Below are 17,427 nucleotides of genomic sequence, written 5' to 3' on the forward strand. Positions count from 1 at the left end.
GGGTTAACCTAGAACTGCATCTTTTTGTTCTGTTTAGCTGACTCGTCAGGTCCAACTTTTAGTTCCTACTTTATAAATTATTATCTTCCATTTTCTTGTTTTCTAGTTAGTTTTGTGGCATGGGATTTGGGGATTTAATCTCAGCAATCCTGGCAACACAAAAATAAAAACTTAAAAAAATGTCTATCCTGGTTTTCCGTGTCCTTTATAAATATGTTCATTCCTTTCGGGTCGTAACAGGCCCCCAAAATGAATCCAATAAATACTGTGGCCCTGAAAGTCGTGTTGTACTTAAGACCATGCACCATGTGAGGCCAAGGCTTTGGTCAAAGTGGCGCACTCCGTACTATGCACTACAAACTGAATGAGTACATACTGTCTACTACAGTATATGTATAATTAAGATGATGACTGGTCTCACTGAAGTACATTTGCAAGTTTCCCAAGATGCATTTCAAACATCCAATGACAAAAACCTGAAGCATACTGAGGCTAAATATCTCCGTTTATTCGCCACCTTTGAAAGTTCTGAAAATATTTTAAGCAAGAAAGTGACCAAGTAGAATATCAACATGTGGTCATTTGATCCATAGAACTTGCGTATACACATTTCATGCCGAGATTTTCGGAGACTTTTCATTGTGCTACTGACACCCGGTTAACTTCAAAACAAGATCCCTATTTACAGAAGTGTTAAAAAAAACTAATGGAAGACAAAATTAGATGCTTTTGTTTTGAAAAGGGGATGTTTGACTTTTAGCTTGAAGTCAGTCCCAGGACAATTTCACGTTCCGCTAGCAATGCATCATGGGGCTGTTGAGTATGAGTAGTGTGCCCCCTGTGCATACTTAATCTTTTCATACTATCTAATGTGACCGCACTACATATTCATTTAGTAAGAGTAGTACGTTAGTATGACATTTTGAACAAGACCAAGACTTGCCTGAGACCACATCGCACCGAGACCAAGACAAGACCAACACTTTTGGGAGTTGAGACCACGTAAAGACCAAGATCATAAAAATTAATTTCAAAAACCATGACAAGGTAGAACAGTTAAAGAACATTCTCACTTTAGTTTTAGTCACTTTTAAATAAATTTGACAGACAAAAACAAGGTGTCTGCATCTCTATCAAAGCAGAACATGTAAATGTAAATCTCAACTCCTAACAAATTGGTTTAACTAAAATCGTTGGGGGAAAGAAAATATGCTCATGTATGTATTAAAAAGCCAGGATTATTTTAAATATCTGAAAACCAGATTTGTATTTGTCAGGTGAATGTACAGTAAGTCTTTAGAGGGATTTTTGACTAGAAATAAGATGTGGATGCAAGTCTGTGACCCAAAAAAATCTGTGACCGGTGTGGCTTCTCAGCAGTGCTAAACCTCTTTGTAGCTACTAAGGAGCTATTTACTCCCCCCTTAAACATGACACTTTAGTGAGTGAAGTAAATGCAGACTGAAGAAGAATTACAAACGTGTATAAGGGGGAATAACTGTCCGCCGAAAAGCTGCAGGGGTTGGAACTGTCGCCACCTCCGGTCACAGATTTTTTTGGGTCTTCCCCCGCTAAAAGAGCCTCTGTCCTGCACTGCTGATGTTTTGCAGATCTGTTTAATACACAGACATGTTTTGCCACTACAGCTAACGTTAGCATGTATATTAGCCGTAGTATCTGCCTACCAGCTGCAGTTTGATGTTGTGCTGCCTTTGGCGTGCAGGGGTACTAGGACCCTCGTTTGCTGTGTTGCACCGCCATCTTGGGCAAAAGTCAGGTACTGCGACTCGTCGACGTCAAGTAGACAGACTCGCAAGACAACATTAAAGTCGACTTGTCTGTTCAGCCCCGATTATGAACACGACACCAATCTGTCACAGAACACACAGAGACTCACTAAGTCGAAAAACACTTTCACTCTTTTAGGCAAAATCAGCAAAAAGACATGGTTTTTGAACTATGAGAGAGCAGAAACAAATTCTACATGTGCAAGCACAAGGAGAACATGCAAACTCTGTTGTGGCGGTTTGAAAGAATGAGAAGGACTTAAGCTTTAGAGTTGCTGGTCAGATGCGGACACAATGTAACCATGGTTCTCTGGGTGAATGGACTATATTTCCAGCCAGATACATATTTCATATGTATGGGGAATGAACCCTCTGTTCGTAAGGATACATGGGTAATTATTTAAGACACTCCAGCTTGCCCCACAGGTTACCTGTAAAACACCTGTGCAGGCGTGGATTCAGTGATAGTTTTGATCGACACGTGTCTCAGAGCGACCGAAAGAGCTGGAGAGAGTCTCTTCACTCAGAGAACCATGATTACATTGTAACCATACGTTCTCTATCGTCTTGAGACTATCTCTCCAGCCAGATACATATTTCATATGTACAGGGTAACTTTTTAAGACACCCCGTGAAGAGACAGCGCAGCCCATAAACCAATATATGACAGATTAACTATTTACAAATGTACTATTTACATGCCAATCAGGTGAGCCCCTGCAAAATGCAAGGGCCAAGCCTGAAAGGCAGAGGGTGTGCCTAGGTCGGTCCGCAAGATGCCAGAAAGACCCAAGCGGCTCCGATTAAGCTCTGCAAGAGGCAAGGCAAACATCGTCAATTAAACTAAGATCGACAAGTTGGTCCCAAAGGAGACCTCCCACATAGGCAGAGGCCTGCTCTTTGTCCAGTCATCTACAGAAGAGCCACATCCTGCACCCGGGACTGGCGGCTACATTTAGGTGGTATAATTTAACAAAGGTGGATTCAGATGACCATGTGGCAGCTGTACAAATGGCGGCCAGGGAGGCACCTCACCATAAGGCCCATGAGGTAGCCATGCCACGAGTTGAGTGTGCCCGAACCCGAACCCCAGATGGACAGGCACTCTCGAGCGTACATATGCCTACTGAACTGTTTCCACAATCCAGTGGGACAGTCTAGATTTTGACAGGGGCATGCCCAATTTGCTGTTGTAAAAGAAGACAAAAAGTTGATCTGTCTTCCTATTGAACCGTGTTTGCTGGATGTACTCTGCCAAAATCCTACCCGGGCATAGCATAACCAGGCGCGGGTCCTCCTGGTCTCCTTCAGAGGTGGTAAGAGAGCACAGCTCAATTGACTGGGACAGGTAAAACTTGGATAGAACCTTAGGCAGAAAAGCTGGGACGGGACGAAGAATTACACCTGACCCCCCCTGGCAAGAACCTGCAACAGTCGCTGTGAGCTTTGCATGGAGCTCACTTACTCTCTTAGCAGATATTATCGCCAATAGAAATGAAGTCTTGGGAGAAATCCATTTCAACCTGCATATTTATGTGATACTTTGACCCCTCATCAGCCCACCAGAGCCCTTTGTTCTGCCCAACACCACCTGCTCAAAGTGCCCAGGTCACATTACAAACAGTGGGATGATGCTTTTGCTGTGGCAAGTCCAAAACTCTGGAACTCGTTGCCGCTTGAGTTACGTGCCATCAAAGACTGCCCCGGTTCAAAGCAAAATTATGTTTAGAAAGGCAATGATACATAGTTCTGTGGCACTTGTTTTAAATGTGATAATGGTCTGTTTTTAATTATATATTAGGCTGGCTTTAATTTTTTTTTGTGTGTGTACAGCAGTTTGGTCAACTTTGGTTGTTGATTTGATTTGATTTGAACCCTGCCACTCCAAGAGGCTCTAAGGGGGGATGCTGAAGTTCATTAAGAACCATACTTATGGTAAGTCACATGGAGGAACCTAGGGCCTTTTCCTCTGGGCTGTAAATATCCGGGCACCTCTGAGGAAATGCAAAATCAAGGAGCAACTGTTCTTGCTGAGTATGCACTCACCGATACAAACAGCCTTGATCGCTGCCACCATACCTCGCAAGGTAACGGGAGACCTTCCTTCCTAAAGTCGTGACTGCAAAAATGGTAGAACTTCCTGGGCTGTTGCTCAGTAGGGATTCACCTTGCGTGCTTCGCATCAAGCAGTGAAGGCCCCCCTAACGGTATAAGTAAGCAACCCTGGTGGATGGTGCTTCCTGCATAGTCCGGCCTACAGGCTCGAACAAGCCTAAGGCAAGAAGAGTGGGAAAAGACTGAAAAGGGGAAAGGCGTAGAGCAGATCCTTAGGCCACTGGTGCTCCAGAGCATCCCATCCCAGAGATGGATTGTCGTTCCTGAAAGAGAAGAAGAGTCTGCAACTTGTTGACTCACTCTCGACATGATGTCCGCCGCTGTGTTTAACAGTCCTGGTATACGTACAGCTCTGAGTGAGCAAAAGACGGGGTGAGCCCACTGCCATAGTTGGGTTGCCAGCTTGCAAAGGGCAGGGGAACCTAGGCCTCCCTACCTGTTGATGAATGCTGCAGTCACGGTACTGTCTGTCCTGATGATGACGTGGTAGCCTCTCAACCTTGGCAGGAGCTGCCAAGGTGCGAGGACGACAGCTCTCATTTCCAGAACATTTATGTATTGGGTTACCCAGTGGCTAGTCCAGAGCCTTTTGACTGTCTTCGTGGACAGCACCCCAGCCTACTAGGGACGCATCAGTGAATACTAGCGGGTGATAGATCACAGCTCCTAGAGGGCTCCCCCTTGCTATATTGGCCTTGTGGATTCCCTGAGAGACCACCACTGGGGTACAGTGGGACTTCGGTGTTCTCAACGGACACCTTTGGACAGGTTGCATATGCAGGAGAGTGAAAGGGGCTACTTGTACCATGGAAGCCATTAGACCCATGAGGCAAAGACAAAGACCCAATTGACCAGAGATTGTAGCTGGAAGTGATTTAGACAGGCTATGAAGGTCTGCTGCCTTTCTGGAGTCAGCACAATGGTCCCCCTCCTGGAGTCCAGGACCATGCCCAGAAATACGGTCACCTGTGAAGGTTGAAGCCTGTTTTTTTTTTCGCTGTTCAGCTGCAGGCCCAGTCCATGAATGTGCTCCAAGAGGAGAGCCACACGATGGCAGGATTGTTACTCTGAGCTTGCGCATATCAGCCAATTGTTTAGATAGTTCAGGATCCTGAGCCCTTGCTGTCTCATGGGTGCAAGGACAGCGTCCATATACCGGGCAAATGTATGGAGAGCCAGAGATATACCGAAGGGCAGCACCTGAAATTCAAATATCCTGCTCAGGGGTGGAGATATTTGTTGAGCCCTCTGAAGTTCAGAATAGGACGAAGGACCCGTCTCACTTTGGGACCAGGAAGTAGTGGGAGTAGGACCCAGCCTTGTGGTCCTTGAGCATCACCTCTCTTATGGCCTTTTTCTCTAGGAGGGTGGACAACTCTTCTCGCAGTATACGAGCATGCTGACGGCCGTATACTGAGGTCAAGGTGGCTGACTTTGTTACGGGCGGTTTGTGGAAAAACTGCAGGCAGTAGCCTTGGGACATTAGTTTTCACCACCCATGGGTCCGCGCCCAGGGCTAGCCATGCTGCTCTGCGATGGGCTAACAGAGCCTTTGTGAACTGTCAGGACGGAAGGGGCTGCTTTGAGGACCGCTGACCTCTAGTAGTGGGTTGTCCTCCTCTCCCCTGGCAGTCAGTATCATGACGGCGAAAGGCCTCCAGACAGGCCTGAGGTCCCCTGGTCCCCATTGTGGGATGTGGTGTTGGGCGAGGCATTCAGGCTCTTGGTTGCCTTGAACCTCTAGCCCTCCTACGTAAGTCACCAGAAAATGCTTACACACAGTGGCGACTTTCTTGAGCAACATTTTAGCTGCATCCGCTCCGAATACAGCCGAAGGATCCACTGGCAGCTGAGACTGAGACAGCCACAGGTGGCATCTGGTGAGCCAGAATTAAGCCAAGGCTCTGCTTGAAGCTACTGTCTTCTCCTTCATCAAAGAGGAGAGGCATGAAGAAGCAGACTGGAGCTCATCCGCAAAACAAGATCCCTTAGAACCATCCTGTACCTGCAGAGACAGGATGTAAAGGAACATAATGGCTCCAGTATTAGCCAGTCTGGTCTGTGTAGCCATAGCCCTGTGTATCTTTGCAAGCAGATCATCCATCATCCTGCAATTCTTGCTAGGGCAGGTAACCCTATCTAAGACAGAGCTGGAGGGAGAGACCAGTTGCGTGACAGCCGAGTCCACAGGGGGTAGCGGCCCACAGGCAAGTTGCACGCTGTCCTGCATGTTAGACAGTATCCGACATGATCCAGACCACCTGTGTGTAACCGGTGCACCGAATTGGTTGCACACTAGCTCCTTAAAATCAAACAAATGAGGCACATGTATTGATGTAGTGGGTGCCTCTCCAACCTCCTCAAACTGGGAGGAGGGTGCCCAAGGTTCTCAGGGAGGGCAAGCGGTAGGCTCCCCCACCTGCCATTCCTTGCTGATAAACGAGGTCACATTTTTCAGAAGAGAAGACAGTCTCCACATCCACATCTCCCCTTTCTTCTCCTCCTCCTCCAACTCCGGAGTCGGTTGAGAGAGTGGGCTGGTCTGAGGACTGACTCATGTAGGCTTGATAACAGGGGTAGGAAGAGTAGCCTGCCATGGCCCCACCATGCGTGTCAGCTGCACCACAGCACTTTTCCAGTATCGAGGATCACAGCCACAGAAATCAAAGGATTTTTTTGGAAAAAAACAAGTCTAATGAATAAGGAAACAGCAATGCAGGGAGGCTGCCTGCAGACAGACAGCAAAACCATAACAGGTAAGCGGATAAATGCTGTACCCATACACAGAATTTTCTAAATTGAACGGATTGACACACTGCACCCTGACTGAGTGGAGATCAAACAATCACTGAATCCACACCTGCAAAGGTGTTTTATAGGTAACCAGTGGGGCGTGGCCAGGCAAGTCAGATTGTCTTAAAGAACTATCCATGTACCCTAACGAGCAAGGGGGTCATTCCCCATACATATGAAATATGTGTCTGCAGTGTTAAAGCACACCGTAAACGGGCCTTTATATGTTGGGGGAAAACACCCAATCAAGCAACAGCAGCCACCACAGAGTCGCACCGCCACATGCGTCATCAAAATGCAAAGCGAAACACTGTACTGCCCTCAAGCGCTTCAGTAGAGAGACTCTTCAGCATCGGTGGCCTAATATTCAGGTAGGGATGAACTGTGATTATATTCCATAATTAATTGGAAATAAGTACAGTAAATACCCGGCCTCAATCATAGTTCTGTCTGGGTGGTATTATTCTAATGCTTATACAGCTAATAGTCATTGTGGTTTTCAAAATAAAAATGTGGTCAATTTTTTTCAGTGTTTGCATCAGTATACAATTCCTTTAATACAGATTACTGTTACTATTTTGGCCACAATGATCATGATGTTAAAATTTCTTGTTTCATCTCATTCAGGCCCAGGAGAAACCGGCTGGGAGATGCCAACTTTGAGAAGCAGCTGATCTTGAACAAAATGATTTGAAGGTATACTCAATTTTGCTGTGACCTGTTTATTGGGTTATAGAAGTACAATGTATTGGCAATAAAGATTAGTATATTGGTGTGTATAGGTGAGCTGCATAAAAATAACAGATCATATCTTGTTTTTACAGGAAGCAAGAAACAGCAGGGATCCACCAGGAAGAGACCAGTGTGACCAGTGACAGAGGATCTTCATTCAGATAAGCGGTTTTCAGGCTGGACAGGAAGTAACACTGCCTTTGGCTCTGCACACCATAGGACTTTTTCCCTTTAATTATTATTATTATTTTTAGTTATTTATGTGCACTGTAACCAGTGACAGATCTTCATTCAGTTAAGGGGTTTTTCACTCACTGGACAGAAAGTAGTAGCACTGTTCATGACCTTGGATTCTGACTGACTTTTTAAAGTTATTGTTGTTTTTGTTGTTGTTGTTTTTGTTTTGTTTTGTTTTTTACTTATTCATTTGGACTTTGTTGTTAACAGTATACTGCAGTTCAGAATGTTTTTTTTTTTGTTTTGTTTTGATATTTCCTCACTTTTAAAAAGACCATTCAAGCAGCAAGTTTTTCCTCATGTTTTTGAGAATATACTGTAGGGGTGGAAACTGCAGCTGGCTGTGTGTGGCAACAATGGGGAAATGCCAGTATTCTGAGGGTAATAGCTCGCAGCAATATACGTTCATAAGAACTATGAACTAGTTCATTTTTGGAAGTGTGAGTTTAGTTAAAAATTTTGAATTATGAAATATGAACTGAACTAGCTCATTTTAAAATTTGTGAACTGAACTTTGTACTAGTTCATGTAGAAATTGAACTTTCTCAATCTGGCTGGAGAAATAGTCTCAAGACTTTTGAGAACAGGCTTTCACTGTGTGTGCCTCAGTGAATCTGCTGTTGTTACGTTCTCTCAGTGATATGTATGTGGCTGATAGCGGTAGTGATAACATAGCAGAGCCTTCTCAGTCAGAGGCCTTGGTGAATGGGCAGTCTGACCAGAAGTGACCAGAGGGGTATTCCATAAAGCAGGTTATGTTCAAACTCTGAGTATGTTCGGGCTCAAATGAGGGAAACTCTGTGTATCCCATTCCTAGATGCGAGATATGTTCTTCTGTGAGTCTGTTACCATGGTAACATTGTCCTTGAAGTAAACCTGATTGCTGGCAGGTTTCTACCTGGCTCCGCCCACCTGAACACCGCTTTTTAAGGAACACTTTAATGTACATTGGCATTATTCTCTGACACACATTTAACATTACACACCACAGACAAGCTCAAATCATTACAAATGTTGTCGCTTTACGTTTTTATGTTTTTGTTTTTTGCAATCTGTAGTTTTCAACATTGACTTTACGTTGTTTGATACTGTAATATAGGTGGTTGTATGGATATCATAGTGCGAAAGTTACTGTGGTATAACTAGTTAAGGCTCCGTTCTCGGGAGCATAGGGCCGGGGGTTTGATCCGAGGCTTTTCTTTTTTTTTATGATGTCTCTTTTGGACATTGACATGACTCTGGCGACTACATTACATTAAAAATCTATATAAATGATGTAATGTCAAGCTGCCTTCACTGTCGTTATAGCCACTGTAACAGGATGGCTCTCTATGCAGCAGCCCTCTGATGCTGCCCTGCCTCCTCAAACACATTTTATCATTTCCTGGTCATCACATCCCTGGTGTGATGAAGTGATGACCAAAAAGCGGGACTAATTACAGATATATTAAAAGACTATCATCGCTGAAGTGACGTTATTAGTGAATGCACCTTTAGAACAGGCTTATATTCCATAAATCACTCTCTTCCGGGTGGTTGCCATGGCAGCTCGAGTAATCTCTACTCGATTGATGATGGCGCGTGCACAAAAGTAACCCAAGGTTTACATACTCGGGGTTGATTGACCCACTTCATACCAGCTGCAATGGAATCAGATTCCCAGAGTTTCCCATCGTGGGGTATGTTGACCCAGAGTTTATGGATAGACTCAGAGTTTGTCAACCCTCCTTTATGGAATACCCCTCTGGAGAGAATCTTGTAATTACATATCAAACTCTACACAGAAAAGTTCTAGGAAGGATATTATTATTATTATTATTATTATTATAATAATAATAATAATAATAATAATAATAATAATAATAATAATAATAATAATAATATTTATATATATATTAATTACAATAATAATAATAACAACCTTCCTAGGACCTTTTTATTATTATTATTATTATTATTATTATTATTATTATTATTATTATTATTATTATTATCAGAGGGGTATTTCATCAAACCCAGCTCAGGGTTAAGTCCAGCTTTAACCTGAGAGTCCGGGGGGTTATTTCACAATGGTCAGATAAATACATTCAGGATAAAGGAGAATGCCGGCTTAGATAAAATCTGGTTGGATCTTGGATAAATTTTTTTTGCACGTTTGCCAAGGCAGGATAAAGAGACGAGGCTTCGTGAAGCCGTCTGTGGATGTTTGAAATAAGTGGGCGGTCACGGCTTTCTTCAGAACACCATGAATTTGATCACGGATGTGCAGCTTCGTTTACACCCGCCGAACAACTGATGCTTCTGCAGCAGGATGAAGAAATAAAAGACGGAAACAAAGGAACAGCAGCACCGCTAAAAAGGAGAGAGAGATAGGCTGGCAGACAATAGCCGACTGCCTTAATATGTAAATATACAAAACATGTAGAATTAATAAAGTGAACTGTTATAGTTACAGTAAGATGAGGTGGAGCTGATCACTTTTTTAAATCATTGATTATTAGATTTATACCTTTTTTTTTTTAACATTTATCATATAATAGAATAGAACAGAATAGCATAGAATAGACTTTTATTGATCACCCAGAGGGGAAATTCACAAAATGGTAAAGTGTATAAAATGGGATTCAAATTCGGGTCCCCAGCTTGGGAAGCAAGAAATTTACCACTGACCTTGCATTACAACAAACCATGACCATACGCTATGTTACAGTACATATACAAATAGATAAGTCTCTAGAAAGGATCTGCCATCTATAATTTATCAAAAAAATGAAAAATAATTTCAATAATCAATTTAAATCAAACCTCTGACAGCAATTCCACAAGCATGATTTTTTAGTACTACAAAATAGCCAGAGGCCTGACATAAAAATAAATTATTAGAGTTATTGTAAAGTTAAAAAGTCAGAATAATGTGAAACCTTTCAGTTCCAACAGTACAATATCAATTTTCTTATTTTTAGGGCACACTTGAAAAAAATATCTTCTATTAGTTACATTGCAGTCATAATGAGTAAAGTCAAATTATTGTGAATGATTTTTCTAACTTTTCAATGTTGGTGTTTTATTGATAAGGAAAATATTCCTAATAAACCATCTGCCTTCTCACTTTTTGCTGCTCAAATATTGTCTTTTTAGGCGGGCTACCAGACTCAAAACGCCACTCACTTCTTGTTCTTGTTCTTCTTCTTGTTGGGTGAAGAAACATGTCGAAACACCATGGACGTTCTGTAAAACACAAATTTCTCACAGCACTGACAGCAGAGCCAAAACAGGGACAACTTTATTCTGGTTGTTAACCTGCTCTGCAGCAAGTTAGCTGTAGAGGCTAAATCCCCATTGTTACTAGTCCTGCATAAACTTGGTCGACTTTCGTTCAACCGACTTGGGGTTAAGTTTATCCACGATAGCCAATTTTTCTGGTCTTTATCCCCACAAGCTCTGCAGCACTGTTGCAAAAATCAACAGTCAGTCAGTCAGGCCAGCCTAACTTGTCTTTTGATTGTGTATGCAGACAGTAGTTGACCTGTAACTTAAGGATAAGGATTGGCTCTAAGGGCTGGGCTCGCGTCGCAGCGACACTCTATGGGCTAGAGGAGCAGCCGCTACCGCCACGCTCTTCTCCCCGCTGCTGCAGACCCAGTGCTCGTGTGGTACCCCCACAAATAGGTTAGCTACAATTTATAAATAGGTTTTTGTTTATTTTTTTATTTATTTTATTTATTTATTATTGGCAGTATTTTTGTAAACATTTAGTTAGTTTTTTACTATAATTTGATCAGTAGGGCTGAGTAGCGGAACTTCCATGGGGACCTGGTTGCTTGGGGGACAAGTAAAGGTGTGGCACGTTCCCCCGTCTCTTCAGAAGCGTTCTGGAGGGCGTTGTGTGAACATCCTGTCCTGATTCTTCTGTTATATCTACTTTTACAGGTCAGTAAAAGTACAAAAACACGATGGAATGTGGGGACCGGGTTAATGTTGACAGCACTAGAGGGGTTACGTGATGTTTAAAATGTGTTTTCATAAGTTATGGGTGATTTTGGGGACAATTACATGTGCGGGGGTTCGGTCGGCGGCCGCCATCTTGGCACAGGCAAAGATCGTCCTGTAGCGGCCAATATAAATTTTGTCTTTTGTTTTACAGTTCTTGTTAGTTCATGGAAATTATAACACACATCATAAACATAATGCTTTGGTCCGGGCCCCTTGGTAGAGGCAAAGATGGTTTTTTTCATACACAAGTAAATGAAACTTGTGAACCTGTATAGGTAATGACAAGATTTAGGTTATCCTTAGAGTAAGACACTGTATGTACAGTCAGGTTAAACTGTATGTAGGTAAATGGTTATCGTTTAAAATTAGATTATGTATTAATTATATGTGTATTGTTAAGTTGATGTAAAGTGAGATGTGGAAATTGTTTGATGTGAAGTTTGTTAAGTGAGAAACTGGACTAAGTAAATACTGTATGTTATATGTGATTGTGATTGTGTGACATTAAAGAGAAGCGTTCTGGAGGGCGTCGTGTGAACATCCTGTCCTGATTCTTCTGTTATATCTACTTTTACAGGTATTTATATTTGTTATTGTGGTCATTCATTCGTGTGACCCGTAACACTCGGCCCACATGGCGCTTCCCACCATTTAAAGTAACTCATATGGGTCACGTCATCATTTTGAAAGAAGTAATTTAGTGATGCTTTAAAACACTCAAGATCTATAAAAGGATAAAGGAGTGAAAAAGACTTCTGTTATACTTTTTTTATATACCGCTTTAATACGGTGTTTTACAAAGAATAATTAATATTCAAAAATATTAATTATCAATTTTAATATGTTCGTTGCCAGGAGTGCCATCTAGAATTGAGGATTTAAGTGTTCTAGATCACTTTATTCTAATTAATTGTTACAGTTCCCTGTTTTGTAGTGGGTTTTTGACATCAGAATAGAGGTTTCATAAAAGTTTAAATGTCAATAAAAACACAGCATTTACAATATGTGCATGTTTATTTTACAGGCTAGTGACATAAATACATGGATGATGATAAATTAAGCAGTTTCACAATTATTCAGTTATTTTGACTCATTGGTATCACACAAAATGTACATTTTAGACATGGATGTGCGGTATATACACTCTGAGTGTTTTTGATGTTTGTGTGAACTTGGGATTTATAGGGGTTTTCTAACCATCTGAGGAGGAGGAGGAGGAGGAGGAGGAGGAGGAAAAAGGAAAAGTTAAAGTAATGAAATTAATAAAACTTTACCAAAATTAAAATTATGGACTATGAATCTAGAATTTTTGATTGAGAGAAACCACCTTTCTGCCAGAATTGTGTGTGTGTGCAGTTTTACCCTCCTTCGAACAGGCATGATGACGACAGCTCCTTATGCGTAACCAGCAGCGTGTGGGGAAAAAGCTTTTCCACTCATTAACTGTACGGGCCCGCAGGGATTGTGTCGGCCTGGATGGGTTCTGGTTCTCCTTCTCACACGGCACGACTCCTGGGCGTCAATAGTTTAACCGAACAAGTTCTCAGATCAAAGATGCTAGAGTTTGTTTAAAAGTTACTCATAGAAAGGTATAAAAATTGATTGGCTCCAAAAAGGGAAAAAGTTGCTTGACTAATTTTAAAAGATGGAGATAAAACTTAAAGTTAGTCGTTGTTGAAGTGGCTTGCAGCCACTTCCTGACTAGAGAGAAGTTCAAATAATTTCTCAAAAATTATGCATAAATAAATTGAAAACTTCTGACTATTTAAGACACAAGCAAGAAGAGGATAAGAGAGAAGACCGAGGGGAGAGGGGACTAGGAGCAAGAGAGTAAGAGATAAAGGAGCGAGGTCTTTTATAAACATGTCAAGAAGTTATCTGAATGGGTAAAACACATCTGCAGTGCAAGAGTGAGTGAGACCTGATTGGTTAGCAGAAAAAAGCGTGAGTCTTAACGTTCCTGTAAAGAGACAAGATGGTGGGGTTATATTCACATGTACTTTTAAAAGGCTCAAAATGGAGGATGCTGTGTATCTGTGTTACAGAATTATTTTTCTTATGTCTCTTTAAGTCTCTTAGATAAAACTTCTGTAAACATTATGAAAACCTTATTATATGAGTCAAATGGTGCTAAGTCACCCTTCAAAGTAATTATTCCAATGTTTACTCTTAATCTGTCTAAATTGATATATAAACTTTACCCAAAAGAGAAAAGCAGAAACACTTGATCAATAATCATGGAATATGAATAGTTATAACCATTTCCCTTGAAATATGTCCACATTAGTGATTAAACATATGTCAGAAGGAGGTGCAGAATAAATATCTTTCCTGTTGGTGAAGAAAGTGGTTAAAGTCGGGGTCCCATGTCTGGGATTAGTTTAAATCACAGTTCTGCCTTTAAAACATTGGATGGTGTTGTAGGTTTTATTTCTATTTCTTCCTTTCCAATCTTCATGTTGTAGGGTGTCAGGTTACACCCATGTTGTCTCTGTGGAATGTATCTGTTCTTTGGGGAGGATGGGCCTGCAGGTTGCTTGCAGCTGCTGCAGGATTTGAAGAAATTTTCCATGGTCCTTTTTCCGGCGTCTGTTTTTGAGTCATAAAATTGTGATAAAATTCCAAATGTGCGCCAGTGTTTAACCGCCTTTGGACATCGACCAGGGTCTCCTACACAGAATATCATGGTAAATGTTTAAATATGATTTTAAATCGATACAAATGACAATAGAATCATAACCTTATTACGTGACTACTGGAATTTGATGATGTGAAGGTTTTAAAGTCAAATGAAAGATCATTTATAATTATAGTAGTATTAGGCAATGTATATGAAGAGCACGCAGATGAGATGGTTTCTGAGAGTTTGTGCAGGAATTCTTTGGTTATGCAAACCAATTGTTGCAGCAGCTGTCCGGGTGGCTGGTCTCAGACGATTAGTGAACATGCTGGAAGTGGAGGTCCTGAGCTGGTGTGGTTACACGTGGTCTGCGGTTGTCAGACCGGTTGGATGTACTGCAAATTCACCGAAACACCCTTGGAGACGGTGTCACGGTACTGAGTTCCTCTTAAAATCTCAGTACGTGACTGCTACGTACTGAGATGTACCCGTACTGGGTTATACTGATTTTGAAAAATAAAGTTACATTAGGTTAACTGTTTTTTACTGCAATGTAGTTTATAATTTTGTTTTTCTTACTGTTTGTATCCCAGACATGGTGCTTGTCTTGGTACCTGAGATTCCTGAGTGTCTGGTGATGGCGTGCCCTTCAACATGAAGAAGATTAACTTGTCTATCACTTCTTTGTGGCGTTGGAACCTCTCCTGCCTCGTATATTGAGCAGTTGTACATTTTTGTATAAGAAAAGCCATTCAGCACTCGTCAAATAACAATAGCTTTGAACCTTAGCTTTGAAATGATTTTTTTTATCTCAGCAAGGCGGAAGTAGAAAAAAGCTAAGCGGAAGTAGCATAAATTCATTTTCCGGTAGTGCGCATGCTCATAGCCGATCTCAGACGGATGTGAACTCAGACCGTGACAATGGCTTATGGTAGAGAAATTACATTCAATTCACGGGCAACAGCTCTGGTGGACATTTGTACAGTCAGCATGCCAATTGCACGCTTCCTCAGAACTTGCGACATCTGTGATACTGTGCTATGTGATTAAACTGGACATTTTTAGAGTGGCCTTTTATTGTGGCCAGCCTGGGGCACACCTGTGCAATACCCTTGCTGTCTAATCAGTATATTGATATGCCACACCTGTGAGCTAAGATGGATTATCTCTGCAAGGGAGAAGTGCTCACTAACACAGCTTTGTGAACAATATTTGTGAGAATTAGGTATTTTGTGTACAATAATCACTCACTATATCGCGGTTCACCTTTCGCTGCCTGCTGAAGTGAGGAGCTGCACTCCTTTTTCTCCTCTCATAAACATAAAGCACCAGTAAAAAAAGCCGGTTAGATTAGCGGCTAATGCTATCCCAGCTCAGTGCTACAGAGAGAACTTTTACCTGCTACTACCACCTCCTCGCTGATTCTCCTCCACGCCAAATCCTTCCTAGTCCAGTTCCGGTTATAAAGGTTGTTTCATACAGCTCCAGGTGGTCACACACAGCTTCTACTCCATGGTTGAATGGGTGAACAGACCGGTGTCCATGTTGACGTGATGTCATCTTCAACAAAGACCCTGAATGCGTTTGGCATCAATGTCTGATTGCTAGCAGTGTGACTCTGAAGTGCTGTATGTTTGAAAACAGGTTTATGTTTTAAAATCTATGAAGGTTTGAACTTTGAGAGTGTTTAATCAAGAGAGAAATGTTAATTCCTGTCTGAAAAAAGTGTATAAAGTGTGTGGTGGGGGTTTTTACAGCCTTAAAACATGTATAATAGTAAAAAATAAAACTGACTACTATTGCGGGTAATTTTTAGAATGAGGGACTACTGTATATAGAAAATGTTTTATATCTTTGAGTTCAGCTCATGAAAAATGGGAGCAAAAACAAAAGTGTTGCTTTAATATTTTTGTTAAGTGTAAATAGGCATATTATGTATGAGCTTTTAACGAACAAATCATTCTGATAGGTAAACATTAAATAAATAAACACATTAATATTTTATTTTATGCATATATTCCCTAGGTTAAAAATGTTTGTAGAGATTTTTGTACATTGTGGTTGTTCCCAAATTGGGGTACATTTATTTTCATTTATTTATTCAGTTTATTTCCGACATGGTTACATTCACTTTTTTTTTTTTACATTTTTTTTTTTTTTTTTTTTGTACATGCCGAAAAAGGAGACGAGAGAAGCAGTTTGCTTATCTGGGTCCCTTCCCCTGTTTTACCATCGCAAATTTACATGGGTTTACATCTCATACTCAAACATTCTTGAGTTGTTCTGAACAGTCCTTTTTTGTGTATTCTCATCTGTAGTCAGTGTTGTCTTTTTTTTTTTTTCATTCCTCCTCCTCTATCTTTGTTCGTGTTGGCCTTGTTCCCTGCCAGACGTTGTTTGCATTCCTCTAGTTCAAGAATAGTTCCTCTTTCGAAGGTGTTTGGAAGGTTTTTCCCTTTTCATCCATAATGTCACCACTCGGGAATGTCTCTTTTGGACACACAAGTTTGCAGCTTGTTTTGTCTCTACAGCAAGGTTAATCCAGCATTTCCACTGTTAGATTTAACTTGTATAAACACATTATTATATCTTAGTTCATAAGCAAGGTAGTAATTTCATTGTACAGGAAAACGTGTTTCTAACTGCACATGTGACAATAAACACTTTGAATTTAAATTTAATGTAATCCTTAATCACCCCACCACCTAGCAATTGAAATGAATAAATGACAGACCTTTTTTACTCTTGGTTTCCACATTTAATTCAATCTCCGTAAAAAAATCACAGTCTGAGTCTTGTTTCCAGTGTTTATATAGATCTGGGTCCATATCCATGATTACCATCAGTAATGTTGTTGTTTAGGTGGATCCTTCGTATTTTCCCAAGTCTTCCATCGTTTTGATGAGGATTGGTTTTCCGTTCTCTTCTTCCAGTGGTGTGATATAAATCCTGCAGTTTCTTGTCCACGTCCTCACAATTTTTCCTCCTTTTTTTATTTGGCGTGCCTTCCATGCAATGCTTGCATTTTGTTTCGTCAGGTTTTCATTGATGTACACCTTCGTTCCTATCAGTTTATTTCCTTGCTTCAGTAGTTCTGCTTTAAATTTCATATTCGTGAAGGTTATTTTTACAGCTCTGTTATCATTTTTC

Source organism: Gouania willdenowi, chromosome 16 (genome assembly GCF_900634775.1).
Source record: "Gouania willdenowi chromosome 16, fGouWil2.1, whole genome shotgun sequence".
Taxonomy (NCBI): domain Eukaryota; kingdom Metazoa; phylum Chordata; class Actinopteri; order Blenniiformes; family Gobiesocidae; genus Gouania; species Gouania willdenowi.